The sequence below is a fragment of the Elephantulus edwardii genome, unplaced genomic scaffold (assembly GCF_000299155.1).
Source record: "Elephantulus edwardii isolate Elephantulus edwardi_28Jun2011 unplaced genomic scaffold, EleEdw1.0 scaffold00152, whole genome shotgun sequence".
Classification (NCBI taxonomy): domain Eukaryota; kingdom Metazoa; phylum Chordata; class Mammalia; order Macroscelidea; family Macroscelididae; genus Elephantulus; species Elephantulus edwardii.
This window is the reverse complement of record NW_006399902.1, coordinates 6,441,179-6,455,464: the sequence shown is the minus strand read 5'-3', so window position 1 is coordinate 6,455,464 and position 14,286 is coordinate 6,441,179. Positions and strand designations below refer to the sequence as shown.

At 42.1% G+C, this 14,286-nt stretch overlaps 1 protein-coding gene and 1 pseudogene across 3 annotated transcripts in view; one reads left to right on the top strand and one right to left on the bottom strand.

Annotated features, from left to right (window-relative positions):
* Window positions 1-14,286, bottom strand: part of CASK (calcium/calmodulin-dependent serine protein kinase (MAGUK family)) — a 428,386-nt gene that overhangs the window by 238,444 nt on the left and 175,656 nt on the right. The window lies entirely within an intron of this gene.
* Window positions 2,289-2,888, top strand: LOC102845616 (annotated as a pseudogene).

Genomic DNA, 14,286 nt, shown 5'->3' with positions numbered 1-14,286 from the left:
ACAGCGCAGGAGGGGAAGACCCTCTATGAGGTGGATTGATTCAGTGACTGGGGTAATCGGGATGGGTGTGTCAGAGGCAATGAGATTGGCACACGGTTTAGGGCTGTTGTACTCAGGGTCGCTATGAGTTGCAAACAACTCGACGGCACATAACAACAACAACATTAGAAAAGTGGACAGTGATTAAGGTGGGTAGAAGGAGAATTGATATCTTTGAGTTGTGGTGCCGGAGAAAAGTACTGAATATACCACGGACTGCCAGGAGAACAAACAGGTTCATTGTGGAGAGGGGGAAACCAGGTTGCTCCTTGGAGGCAAAGCTTCTGAAGCTCTGTGTGACATACTTTGTTATAAGGAGGGATCAGTCCTTGGAGAAGGACATCATGTTTGGATCAGTGAGAAACAGTGCAAGAGAGAAAGCCCTTGAATGAAAGGGATTGTCTAATTACTGGAGTAATGAGGGTATGGGTTTCAGAGACAATTAAATTGTCTCAAGATAGAGTTCAAGTTCAGGGCTGTTGTACACAGGACAGCAATGAGTCGCAAGTGACTCAACAACACATAACAACAACATGTGTGAGACAGAGATATTTACTTTTCAAAAACTGCAAAGTAGAGGCTATTGGAGATTTAATAAAAGCCCTATGGAGTTAGAGATAAAACCAAGCATATACCTTAATGGTGATAACTGAATAATGAAGCAGCATTAATGCTATAGAGGAAGGGTTACGGGTGGAGCGTTTTAGGATCAAGACATCTAGTTGTTAAAGCAGACCAGGAGGAAATGACTACAGTAGAGAGAAAGCATGATTTCTCCTTTATTGTCTTCACTAGGTCTGTGGAATATATTGTAAATTTACATTTATTAATAGATACAACATTTCCCCCCATTGTAAGCCTTTTAATATTATTTTGCCCTGAAAATTATGGTCATGAATTGTTTTATACGGTGTTATTTTTTTAAAGTTAAAAAATCATTTAAATATTATGGTAATAGTCTTTCCAACAACAACACATCAGACTTTCTTTTTACCACAAAAATAATTGAAGTAGGACAAAGATGGCCATCGCAATAGTGGAAGTGCAGGTGTGACAATGGCCACTCCAACGCATGTGGGCGTAAGGAGGCATGGCCTCCTTCAGGACCACTGTCTCTGCTGGCTGTTTTGTGCCTTTGCCTTAAAGCTCTGACAAGCAGAGTCTCTGGTGCAGGAAGAGAAGCCATCCGTGAACATTTCAAACTTGCCATGTTGGCTGGTGGAAGACTTTGCAGTGGCTGAAAGTTTATCCCAATTTCCAGTCTAAACCTATCTGAGTGCAATCCTACAGGGTATGTGGAGAAAATCACATGCATCTCACCTAAAAGAAAGGAATTCAAAAGCTGTCACTCAGTAGTGATAGAATAACATTTATTCTGGAAATTTGAAGGGGCTGTCGTAGTTGTGGCCTTGGTCTTCGCTTGCATTGACCTCATTCATTGGCAACTACAAGACAGAAAGTCTCTGGAAAAGGTCTGGAAGCAAATCGAATCCATATAGCCACATTTCACCCTTTAGTGTTCAAACACTGTACATCAGACAGACAAAGTGGAATGGAATGACTTGTACTTTAGTTATTCAGAACCATGAGATAGTACTCTCTCCATCTTTTTCTTCAAGATTATTAATGAGCAGAATAAAAAGAGTAAAATAAAATTTTTAAAATTCCCTAAAGGACATATCCTATTAAAGGCAATGCCATAGATTTCTTTTTAAGGACAGAGATCTTTTAATCCATCATGTTTAAAGTTGTTTTTCAGCTACTAAAATAAAGGAGTCTGCCATATTATTAGAAATCCAAACCTTTCTATTGTGTTCTCTTTTTACTTGGAAAAAGGGGGAGGGGGCAGCTGCATAGCCCTCTGCTGGCCAATGCATCATCAAAGGGGTGACTCTTCTTCTGTATGAAAATTTAATTATTATTTCTTCTGTCTTCTCTTTGTAAACCTCTTTCCAAATTTCTCTATCAGTTATTTCTGGAGATATGGAACTCAAGAGAACTTACATTTCTTGGCTTAGAGATTCTATTTGTAGGTTAATTAGAAAACACATTTTAGGTTAGCTTCAGGTATATGATATGGGGGCGGAGGTGAAATGGTAATATTAGTGGCTGTCTCAAAAGTCACTCAGGGTAGCTGGCGAGTCAATGTATAAGCTGAGGTGATCAGGCACCCGGGAGGAAGCAACAAAGTTCCCAAGGCACCCTCCGGGACCATTGTCTTTTTGGCTGTCCCCCTCCTTGCCAAGGCAATGGCTTCTAAACTACTGCACATGCTCATCCTTGTGCTTCCCAGCTCAGGCAAGGACACTGTGTGCCAGAGGATTACCCAGAACTTCGGCTTCCAGCATCTTTCCAGTGGCTACTTCTTGTGAGAAAACATCAAAGTGAACACCAATGTTGGTGATACGGCAAAGACATGTCTAATGATGTTGGAGCTGGAGAAGCCAGCACTGGCTACTAGATGGTTTTCCAAGGACTTTAGTACAGGCATAAGCCCTGGACAGAATCTGTGAGCTGGATCTAGAGATGACTTTGAATATTCCATTTGAAACACTCAAAGATCATCTCACCCTCCTAGCAGGAGAGTATACAACCCGGAGTTCAAGCCACCTCATGTGCATGGGATCGTTGGCATTACTGGTGATCCAATAGTTCAGCAGGAAGATGATAAACCTGATGCAGTTGCTGCCAGGCTAAGACAATACAAAGTAGTGGCAAAGCCAGTCATTGATTTATACAAGTGCTGAGGCGTTGTCCACCAGTTTTCTGGAATGGAGACTAACAAAATCTATGTTTACACACTTATCTCAAATAAGATAATGACTATTGAATCCAAAGAAATGTACTGAGCCTGCCCAATGGAATAAGCAGGAATATATGGTCCTTCATCCAGTTGTATGTGAGAGATTGGTGCCATGCGCAAATCAGAAGCTAGCTGATACAGCTTGCAATGTCTTTTATTGTTTAAATGGTGAACTGATATGAAAACTGTTAGGTCCTGACAGGGGGGCCAATGGGGAGACTGAAGAATTAAAAGAATACACACTTGGACAAGAAGAGTGAATGGCTCTGCCCACCTGGCCAAACTAATGGATGAACCATAAATCACAATGGAAAGTTCTCCCCTAAAGACTCAGTTATAAAAACCCTCCCCAATAAGTTCACAGTGTGACTCCCCATTGGCCATCTTCAGAATGAGGAACCTCACCCAGGAGATGCTCTAGCCCCCCCCCCTTTTAATAAAGCTGTGTTAAACTTTCTTTTGTTCTCTCTGATTTCTTAAGTCAGGTAACCTAACATCTGGTACGTGAAACCTGGGAGATGAGTTAAGGTGCTGCACCCCTGTCTTTCTTCAGGGTGAGTGCTGGTGCTTCATTACTCTCTCTTGAATCAGCCCATGCAGTGTCGAGATGCTCAAACAGTAACATAAAGTCCCACTACTCACTACTCTCCTCCACCCCTGTTTTGTGTGTGCAGCTGTTGACTGGATCTCTGCCCCTTTTGTCTTTCTGATCTCTGTATTCACCCTCCCCTTTTCCTGGAGGATCCTAAGGCTAGACCCAATTAACTTCCCGGTATTTTAAGCCTCCATTCCAGGCGTTTTAAGCCTCCATTCCAGGCTTTCCAGACTTATAGACATTCTGAACTCCCGTAGGAAGGCAGATCTGTTCCACTGGACTTCGATGTGCATATACCTTCAAATCGCAAATCTGCCCCAGAAGTTCAGCCAGAAATGCTTGCTGTTTCTCCCAGGCTATCTATCATGTCTGGGGACACCTGCACTGTCTATAGCCTCTTTCCACACCTGAGACTCCCGGTTTCTAGGGGACACCCTGAAATTGCAGTTGCCTCTCCCACAGATCTGAGCATCATGGGTAGCCAGATGTCTAGATGCCCAAGGGTCAGTTCCTTGGGCTGCCTCCTTTCAAAACTCTCACACTTCAGTCTAGCTGAAGATATCTGCCTCAAGAGACCGATTCTTTTTCTGTAATTGAGTAGCCACAATACCAGCTAAATAACAACTCTTGGTGGCCTAAGAATAGAACCTTTAGTTTGAGATCTTGACAATTTCTGCCGGCAGACTTAAAGAAGACTTTTATTTCACTCCTGTATCCCTCTCTCTTTCCCAGCCTCCCCTTCCCTCTACCCAGCATCTCCTCTGGAACCCACTGCGGATTCCTGCCAAGCTAAAACCCTTTGTTCTCCATTTGCTCTGCCTTCTTTAATTCCAATTAATGGAGACTCAGCCATTCCTACCCCACCTCTTACATCATCTGTTGTCAGGCATAAATGATCCAGCGAAGTGGAACCCTTTTGTTCCTCAATTGCTCCCCCTCCCTTCTACTCTTACCAATCCAGACTTGGTCACTCCCCATCCAATCCTTATGGAATCCCTCCTATATCAGCTTCTGAAGTTAGACATTAAAAGCCCCATTCACATTCTCTCTGTGTGTCAAAACTGCTGTAAACTCACTCACCTTTAAACCCACAGACCCCCTACAGCTTCTGTTTTCCTACCTCAGTCATATGCAAATGTTGCCTAACCACAGGAAGCCCTTTTTAATTCTCTCTCAGACTCAGACCTTCCCAATTCCATCTCCTCCAGCCCCTCCCAGACCCAGCCTGGAAAACTTTTCCATTCTCCGCTTCTCTCTCCTCCTCCTGTTCAGATTTCTAGTTAAAAGAAAGGTGTTTTTTTTCTTTTGCAACTGAAATACCACTCTCTTCCTTTTCCAACCCTGACATGTAAATAAAACATCACCTCCCACCTCTGATGACAGCAGCAGCGATAAACAAAAGCACACAAGCAAATTCGCCAAGCTCCACTTCCTCCCTCTCCCACCCAAGCAAGCTCCTCCTCCCTTGTCCTGCTCTGGGAAGTTCCTGTGGGAAAGGGGATTATCAAAGTAATAAGCAAGTTCTCACCACCACCCAGCAGCATACAGAAAAAGCTGGAAATGTCCTCCAAACACCCCATTTGAGACCTGGCAAATATGGCCTTTAAAGTTCAAATACCTGAGAGGAACAGATGGAAGCCAATAAAAAGACTCGTGCCCAACAGAGAGTGAATCTGCAAATCTAAGCCCTGACAACTGCCTTGTAGCAGCTGTGAATGGTTGAAAAATACCTACTTGTTCTCAGAGCCAGTTACCTCCTGGTGGTGCATGCTTCAAGTGTGACAAAGAGGGCCATTGGGCTAGCTGCTTCCCTAACCCCCATCCTCCAAACCAGAGCCTGCTAACACAGCCTTGTCCTATTTGTAGAACACTGGGCCATTAGAAGGCCTACTGCCCTTCAGTGTCTAGCTGTAGTCCAGGGTATCCCCTATATGGGACTTTGTCCCCTTCCCAGCTGATTTCTTAGGCCTGGCCACTGAAGATTGAAAATGCCCAGTTTCAAAGGCCCCCATCACCTATGCTGAGCCCAGGGTAAGCCAGTTTCCTTTCTGGTTGACACGAGAGTTATTTGTTCAGTATTCCCTTCCTTCTGAGGTTGTTTTCCTTTCCCAGGTCTCAGTAATATGGAGTAATGGCCTTCCCTCCAAGCTTCATTACCCTCAACAAACGAATACTCACACATTCTTTTCTATTTATCCCCACATGCCCAACTCCACTGTTGGGCAGGGACCTCCTGTCTAAACTTAGAGCTGTGTTTCACTGAAAGTCAAGTGAATGTAGTTTACTTGACCAGCCTTTAGTTCTATCTCTCTTGGTACTCCTTCCCTTCAAGACTCCTCCTACATTACTTCTATCACCAAACGTTGTCAATCCTATTGTATGGGATCCTTCCACTCCATCTGTAACTTCTCAGTACCAACCTGTTCTTGTTACTCTGAAAGACCCCTCCTCTTTTCCTGCTAGACCCTAATTTCTTGTCTTCACACAACATTGCAGAAGTTTAAAACCCATTATTACTCTCCTGCTTTCCAATAAGCTTCTTATCTCCTAAATAAGTTAATGATCTTTTATTGTGCAATCCCTCATATCAACTTTCACAAACTCACACTGCTCAACTTCTTGGCCTCCAAGGGATACAGGGTATTGGCCCTTTCAAGGCCCAACTGTCTCTCCTCACAGTCATGTATCTTGGTTTTCAACTGACCTCCTCCACTAGAAGTTTAATAGTCAATTGGTGCACAGCCATTGAAAGCCTCAAGCCATCTCAAACCGCTGATCAAATCCTCTCTCTTCTTGAATTTATTGGTTTCCTTGGACACTGGATTCCCAATTTTTCCTTACTACCAAAACCCTTTTACGATGTGGCAAAACCCACCCCACAAGGTCCCCTAAATTCTCCCCAAATAGTTAGAGAGGGCTTCCTCAAGCTCCAATACCTCCTTCTACAGTCCTCACTCCTTACTTTGCTGAATTCCTCTAAACCCTTCTGTCTTAACACTGATGAAAAATGAAGCATTGCTGTACGTGTTTTGGCTCAGCTCCTTGGACCCACCTTTACTCCCATTGTAAACTTATCTTGAGAAGCCTGCTGCAGGTCTTCTCAAGCCATAAGCTTCAAGATTTGCATTCACATAGTTTTCTAGCCTTCCTTCCTCCTGGGCAAATGAATACAAGAACTCCACCTTCTTTTCCTCAAAAACCGATCTCTCTCTCTCTCTCTCCCCCCCATCCCTTAATCTAGCCACCCTACTGGCTCTTTACTTCCTTCTCTATCTGACCAACCCATCTCAAATCCAGACCTTATTCTGTTTGGAGACAGCAGCTCTTGTATGACCTCTGAAAGTTACCCTATGCTGTAGTATCCATTGTAAGAACCAGGTATCAGAAACTCAGCTTCTGGTAAAGTGCAACTACCCCCACCCTACCCGCTTGAGTGGTTTCTAGCAAACAAACAACCCCCACTTGTAGTAAATCACACCCTGATTAGTCAACTGCCATAAAGTGGAATTCTTCTTCTTTGTAAGGGCACAAGGGATTTTGTCTGCATTCCTGTATCTGAAGTAAATGATAAGATTTAAATAGGTTTCCAAACTCTTTCCCCACCAATCAGGTTCAAGCAAGTCTCCAAACTGCTTCCCTGAGCTATAGCAAACCAATTAAAAGCAAACTAGTACTCTTAACTGCTATAGATAGCCAATCATAGCATGTATAGCTAGACAAAGGAGTAACAGAGGTATAAAAGGTAGAAGCTTGTGCCAGCTCGGGGCTCTTGGGTGGATGCTGCTGTGTCAGCATGCGGGAACCCGGGTTCGCACTCGAAATAAACTTTGTTAATTTGGCTAATTGGCTCAGTGATCTTTTTGGGGACTCACTCCATTATATCCATAAGCAATGTGTGGGAAGCAGTGAAACTTCCCGAAGGCATGATATCACAAAAAGCCAAGCTTATTGCCCTAATGAGAGCCCTACATCTAGCTAGAGGTCTGACTGTCAACATTTACACAGATTCTAAATAAACCTTTTAAATTGCTCATTGCCTTGCTGCTATCTGGTGTGAGCGAGACTTAAAGGTTCACCTATAGTTAATGGCAAGCTGATTACCAAAGGAAACAACAAAGTAGACCGTTATAGCAAAAACTTTAGCCTTGCAACCACCACTACAACAACAACAGACCGCCCCATCCTGTCTTTCACTCCAGATCTCCATCCAAGAAACATCCAGGCCACCCTACCCCACCCCACCCACACACATCAGCTCTGAAGATACATCCATGGACAAGATTGGCAGATTGATTTCACACATACGCTGATCCACAATAAATAAAAGTATCTCCTAACTATAATATATACCTTCTATGGATGGAATGAAGCCTTCCTCACCCAGTGAGAAACAGCAGATGAAGTCCCCGAGGCCCTACTCCAGCATATCATTCCCAGGTTTGGCCTCCGTACTTCTATACAATCAGATAATGGTCCTAGAGTCACCCAGCAGGTATTCTCTAGTTTAAGTATCTGCTGGAAGCTGCACATATCAGCATATGAATGGACTCATTAAGTCCCATCTTACTAAACTGACTGTCAAATTACGTAGGTCTTGAGTTGACTTTCTTCCTATTGCCTTAACCCATATCCGAACAACAATCTGCTCATCGTCCTTTCTGAGCCTCTTTGAGCTAATGCATGGTAGACCATTTCTGCTGAACCATAACTTACCCACTGAACCCCCTCTTTTAGCATCATATCTTATTTCTCCCTCCTTAGACAATTACTCTGGAAACACGCAGACGCTGCATACCCAGACTCTCATCTGAAAGTCTAGACCAAGCCACCAAAGTTGCTCCAGGAGATGCCGTTCTCATCAGACAGCATGCACTCAAGCCTCTCCAACCACCCTAAGAAAGACCTTATACAATAATCCTGACCACCCCCACAGCAGTTAAGGTCGTAGGTAACCCTCATTAGCACCACCTTTCCCAGGTCAAACATGCTCCCCTCACTGAGCAAGTTTTCTACACCTCTTAGATGATGGGTCCCAATACTCTTTGCTTCACTCAACACTCAAGCCCTGGAGAAACTTCCAGACAGCAGTCTACTCCAACTACACACCTCATTAGATCAGCAGTCTGCTCTTGACAAAGGATGCCAAGCAGCAACCACCATTTCAATATTACCTAAGGCAGTTTCATTCTATAGACGACCCTTTGTTTACTTCCTTTATAACCAAGTCCACTCATACTGTCAGCAGTAACATATGGAATTGTCCATATTAATCATGCAAGATCCATGATGTTTATAATACTAAAGTTTTTTATATTAAATGGGGAAACTTCTACCTTCATATCTCAGACCCCTAATGCCAAGTGGCAGGCTGGGGTTAAAGAAAAATGATATCCTACTGGATATAGTTCCTTGTCCTCTAGCACAACACACATAAGCAAGAGAGTACATTCTAGATGCCAACACTCAAGAATAGGTCTCCGATGACATTCTCCAAGCTGAGCAGACAATTATAAAACAAGTCTCTAGACAGCCACACACTATGCAGTCCCTGACCTGAGTCTAAAATATCCAGAGCACCTTACTATTCCTTAACCAAAGTCAAATGGTGACCAATTTTTCTCATTGTTTCCTGTGTGCCTCTTTACAATGACCTTTGCTAGCAGGAGTACCAATCAATTTCTCTAGACCACACTCCACCAAAACACTTCAAGCCATTTCACCAGTCCAAACTGAGTACTTCACCATTTCAGGACACATTCCCTTCTGAGATCCAGAGCCTGATAAGCAGACTAAGCCCTTTAATATCTGGCACCTTCTGCAATGGAACACGGGAACTGTATACACAATGTTAGCATAAACAAGCACACTGCAACTGAACCAGGACAATACTTTGAGTGTGATGAGACTCTAGTAAAAATTCCACCACAAAAAAACCCCTGTTTCTCTATAACAGTCATACCTCAGCTCACCTTGTATAGTGAATCTGAATTAACCTGGCTCCTCCCTGCTCTCTGTATTAAAAGAGCAGCATTTACCCCAATCATGGTTGGATTCAGCCTAACCTCCCTCCAAGTCAGCTGACACTGCTGGCACAGGTTGCTCTCCAAAATTAAAAAACCCTTTATCTCCTGACTGCCAAAAAAGGAAGGACCTGCTTATTCCTAAAAGAGGAGTGTTGTTTCTACATAAAGGAATCAGGATTAGTAAAACCACATGCCTTCTCCTAAATTGGCTGGAAAAACCATTTCCAGGCTAAATTATTCTTTTCCTAAGAACAATAGTAATCATAAGCATATTGTTATTAATCGTTCTACGTCTCTTTAAGTTCTTATTTCAGAGTATCAAGGAGATGACCAACTTAATTCTCCCCTGGCCACTGATCCTGGACCAACTCACTCTAGCCTCTGATCTCCCCAGATCTTTGCCCCATGTTCAGCAGGAAGTAGCTAAAATAAAGATACATCGTCCTGTTTTATCACTAAAATGGCTGGGATGTTAGGTCCAGACAGGGGGACCAAGGGGGAGAATGAAGAAGTCAAAGAATAAACACTTTGACAAGAAGAGTGAACGGCCCTGCCCACCTAGCCAAACTAACAGATGAACCATAAATCACAATGGAATGTCCTTCCCTAAGGACTCGGTTATAGAAACCCTCCTCAATAAGTTCACAGTGTGGCTTCCCCATTGTGCATCTTCAGAATAAGGAACCTCACCCAGGAGTCCCCTATCCCCCACACCCTGCTTTAATGAAGCTATGTTAAGGTTTTCCTCATTCTCTCTGATTTCCTCCTTAAGTCCTCTAACCTAACAAAAACTCATGAACAAAAAGATTTAATAAGAGATGCTCTGTCTGACGGGGCGGCAGCCCTGACTGAGAGGCAGATGCAGAACAATAAGACATGTCAGCAAAATGGACAGCTAGAGAACTCAGGAGGAGAGTAGTGAGATAGCAGATAGCAACTGGAGCAGTCTGATGTGCTGAGGACGGGTGACTTGGAAACTTAACATCTGTGAACGGACTGCCAGCCCCAAACCCATGACGATGGACGATGCCCCAGCCCCGCAACCCTGCTGACCCCACCCCCGGCGCCACAGCCCTGTGCCCCTGGCGGTGCCCTAGGGCCACTAGAGAGTCCTTCATGCCACACAGAGACTCACCAACTAGGGGAGCTGTGGACAGTAGGATTTTGAATAAGAAGTTGTGTTGGAACAATTCGTTTCAGAGCTACAGGAACACATACATAGCCACACCATGGATCTAGCTAAAGCCCGAAGCTACCAGCTGAGCTGCTGTGGGACTGATCTGGCAGAAGAAAAGCCAGTAGGATCCTGACAGGGTTTTCTTGGACACTGCCGATTGTCTGGGAGAGCACCCAAGGGTACTCACTGATGGGAATTTGGCTGAGCTCTCTTGGACCACAGCAACTGCCCAGGAACGAGCGGGCCAGTGGAAAATTGTCTGAACTTTTGTGGACAACACAGACCAGCCAGAGGTGAGTGTGTCGGTGGGAATTTGACTTTGACTTCTCAGGTCCTGTTGAACCAAGGACCCTGTTTGGGCAGGGACTGCTGTGCAAGGACACCTGAGTAAGTGCCACTGGGCAGGGTCGGCTGAGTGAAAACCATTGGGTGGGAGATGGACAGCAGGAATTTTAGGTCTGAGTGAGGTCCCCCCATGTGGTTGACTTCCCCTTGTGATTGTCCCACTACCATTCCTCACCAAATTTGGCTCCACACCTGTGCCTACACATCTGGTCAATCAATTTTCCTTTAATTCGGAACACCTTGACCTAATTTACCTACAAGAGGCTGCTCTCTCAGGCTCTGAACTGACAATTTCCCTAGAATCAGAAGTTCAGAGAAAAGCACAAGTGGGGTAGCTGCCCAGCTGATTTTTACAGCATTGTCTTCAGATCAAGAACATATCAATGTCTCAAAGGAAACAAGCTATTCCACACACTACACAAGTGCAAAGCAAGATGTCACCCCCAAAGGGTGACACAGAGTCAATGGATTTCCTGACGCCAGAAAGTCTGATGGAACATTCTGGCACAGAATTTAAAAGAAGAACAATTGAATATTTTCAATGGATGAAAGACAAACTTGAAGAATTACAGGATACTACAAGCAAAAACCAGGAAAAACCAACAACAAAACCCAAACAACCAAAACCAATCCAGAACAATGTAGAGAAAAAAACGAGGCATTAGAGGTACTGGAAAAACAAGAAACCATTATCCAAAATATGAGGTCCATTGTTTCAGATGCTGTCAACATGATGGAAGGACAAATGAGCAGAGTTGAAGAGATATAACACAGAAAACAACAAGGCCCATCATAGTTAAATTTGTCAGAACCAAAGATAAGGAGAGAATCCTGAAAGCAGCAAGGGAGAAACAAAGAGTAACCTATAATGGAGAACAGATAAGATTAAGAGCCAATTTCTCAGCAGAAACGATGCAAGTAGGAAGAGAGTGAAAGGACATATATCAAACAATCAAAGAACCCAACTATCAACCAAGAATGCTGTACCCAGCAAAATTATCCATCAAATATGAAGGAGAGATCAAGATATTCCCAGAAAAACAGAACCTAAGAGAGTTTGTAAAAACAAGACCAGCATTGCAGGAAAGACTCAGAGATGTCCTTCTTACAGAGGTACCACAGAAAGCAGTAAGGACCAAAGTAACTAGCAACAACAAAAAAAAGAACTCAACACAATGATAACAATAAAACCTTGTCTCTCAATAATCACACTGAATGTGAATGGTTTAAATGCACCACTGAAGAGAAAAAGAGTAGCAGATTAGATAAAACCCCAAACCCCATCAATAATCAATATGTTGTCTACAAGAAATACACCTAAAAAATGAGAAAAAAAAAGACTGAAAATAAAAGGAAGGGGGAAAATATACCAAGCAAATGGCAACCAGATAAAAGCAGGAGTAGCGATATTAATCTCTCATAAAATAAATGTCATTGTGAAAACCATCATAAAGGACAAGGAAGGGTCAATAGAAGAAGAGGACATAACAATAATAAATACCTATGCACCAAATTAAAGACCTGCAAAATACATAAACATTAACAAAACTGAAAAAGGAAATAGACAACACTACCATAGTACTTCAATACACCCCTCTCAAGAAAAGATAGAATTATCAGAAAGAAACTCAACAAAGATACTTAAGAATTAAAACACACAATAAATCAACTTAATCTCATAGATATTTATGGACTAATGCACCCCAAAAAAGCACAGTATACCTTCGTCCCAATGTGCATGGAACATTCTCCAGAATAGATCACATTCTAGGTCACAGGCAAGCATCAATAAATTAAAAAAAAAAAACCATACAAATAATACAAAGCATCTTTTCAGACCATCATGATACAAAATTAGAAATTAATAATAAGAAGATAAAGGAGAAAAAAACACCATACATTTGGAAGCTGAACAACACCTTGCTTGAACATGACTGGATATTAAAAGAAATAAATAAAATTAAAAAGCTTCTTGAAACAAATGACAATGAAAATACCACTTACCAAAACCTCTGGGAAACAGCCACAGCAGTAATCAGAGGTCAATTTATAGCAATAAACAAACACATAAAAAAGCAGGAAACATTGACCATTGACTCTCTAACCCAACATTTCCAGCAAACTGAGAAAGAAAATCAAGGAAACCAGAAACTCTTTAAAAAAACTGAAATTATAAAAATCAGAGCAGAAATAAATGAAATAGAAAACCAAAAACAATTGAAACTATCAACAAAACTAGGAGTTGGTTCTTTGAAAAGGTCAATAAAATCAACAAACCACAAGCAAAACTCACAAAAGAAAAGAAGGAGAAGACACAAATAATCTGAATAAGAGATGAATCAGGCAACATCACAACAGAACCAACTAAAATAAAAAGGCTAACATTAGAGTATTATGAAAAACTATACTCAAACAAATATGAAAATCAACACGAAATGGACAAAAACTTAGAAATGCACAACCTACCTAAACTGACACAAACAAAATTGAACATCTCAACAGACCCATTACAAAAGAAGAAATTGAAAAGGTAATAAAACAACTTTCAACCAAAAAAAGCCCTGAACCAGATGGTTTTACAAGTGAATTTTATCATTCAAAGAAGAACTGTCACCAATTCTACATAAACTATTTCAGAAAATAGAAAAAAGATGGAATTCTCCCAGACTCATTCTATGAAGCAAATATATCCTTGATACCAAAGCCAGGAAAGGACACCATCCAAATACAAAATGATAGGCCAATATCTCTAATGAGCATAGATGCAAAAATCCTGAATATAATACTGACCAACAGAATCCAACGATACACCAAAGAAATAATTCATCATGACCAAGCAGGATTCATAACAGGTATGCAAGGATGGATCAACATAAGAAAAACAATTAATGCAATTCATCATATTAATGAAACAAAGAACAAGAACCACATGATCCTATCAATTGATACAGAAAAGGCCTTTGAGAAAATCCAACAACCTTTCCTGATTAAAACCCTGAATTAGAGGGAAATTTCTTCAACACAGTAAAAAGTATTTATACAAACCCGAAAGCCAACATTGTTCTCATTGGAGAGAGGTGAAAAAACAGGTACTAAGCAAGGATGTCCACTATCACCTCTCTTATTCAGTATTGTATTGGAAGTCTTAGCGATAGCAATAATACAAGAGAAGGACATAAGAGGTATTGAAACTGGCAAAGACGAGGTACAATTATCTCTCTATGCAGATGATATGATGTTGTTGTTATTGTTGTTGTTGTTGTTATGTGCCGTCGAGTCGTTTGCGACTCATAGCGACCCTATG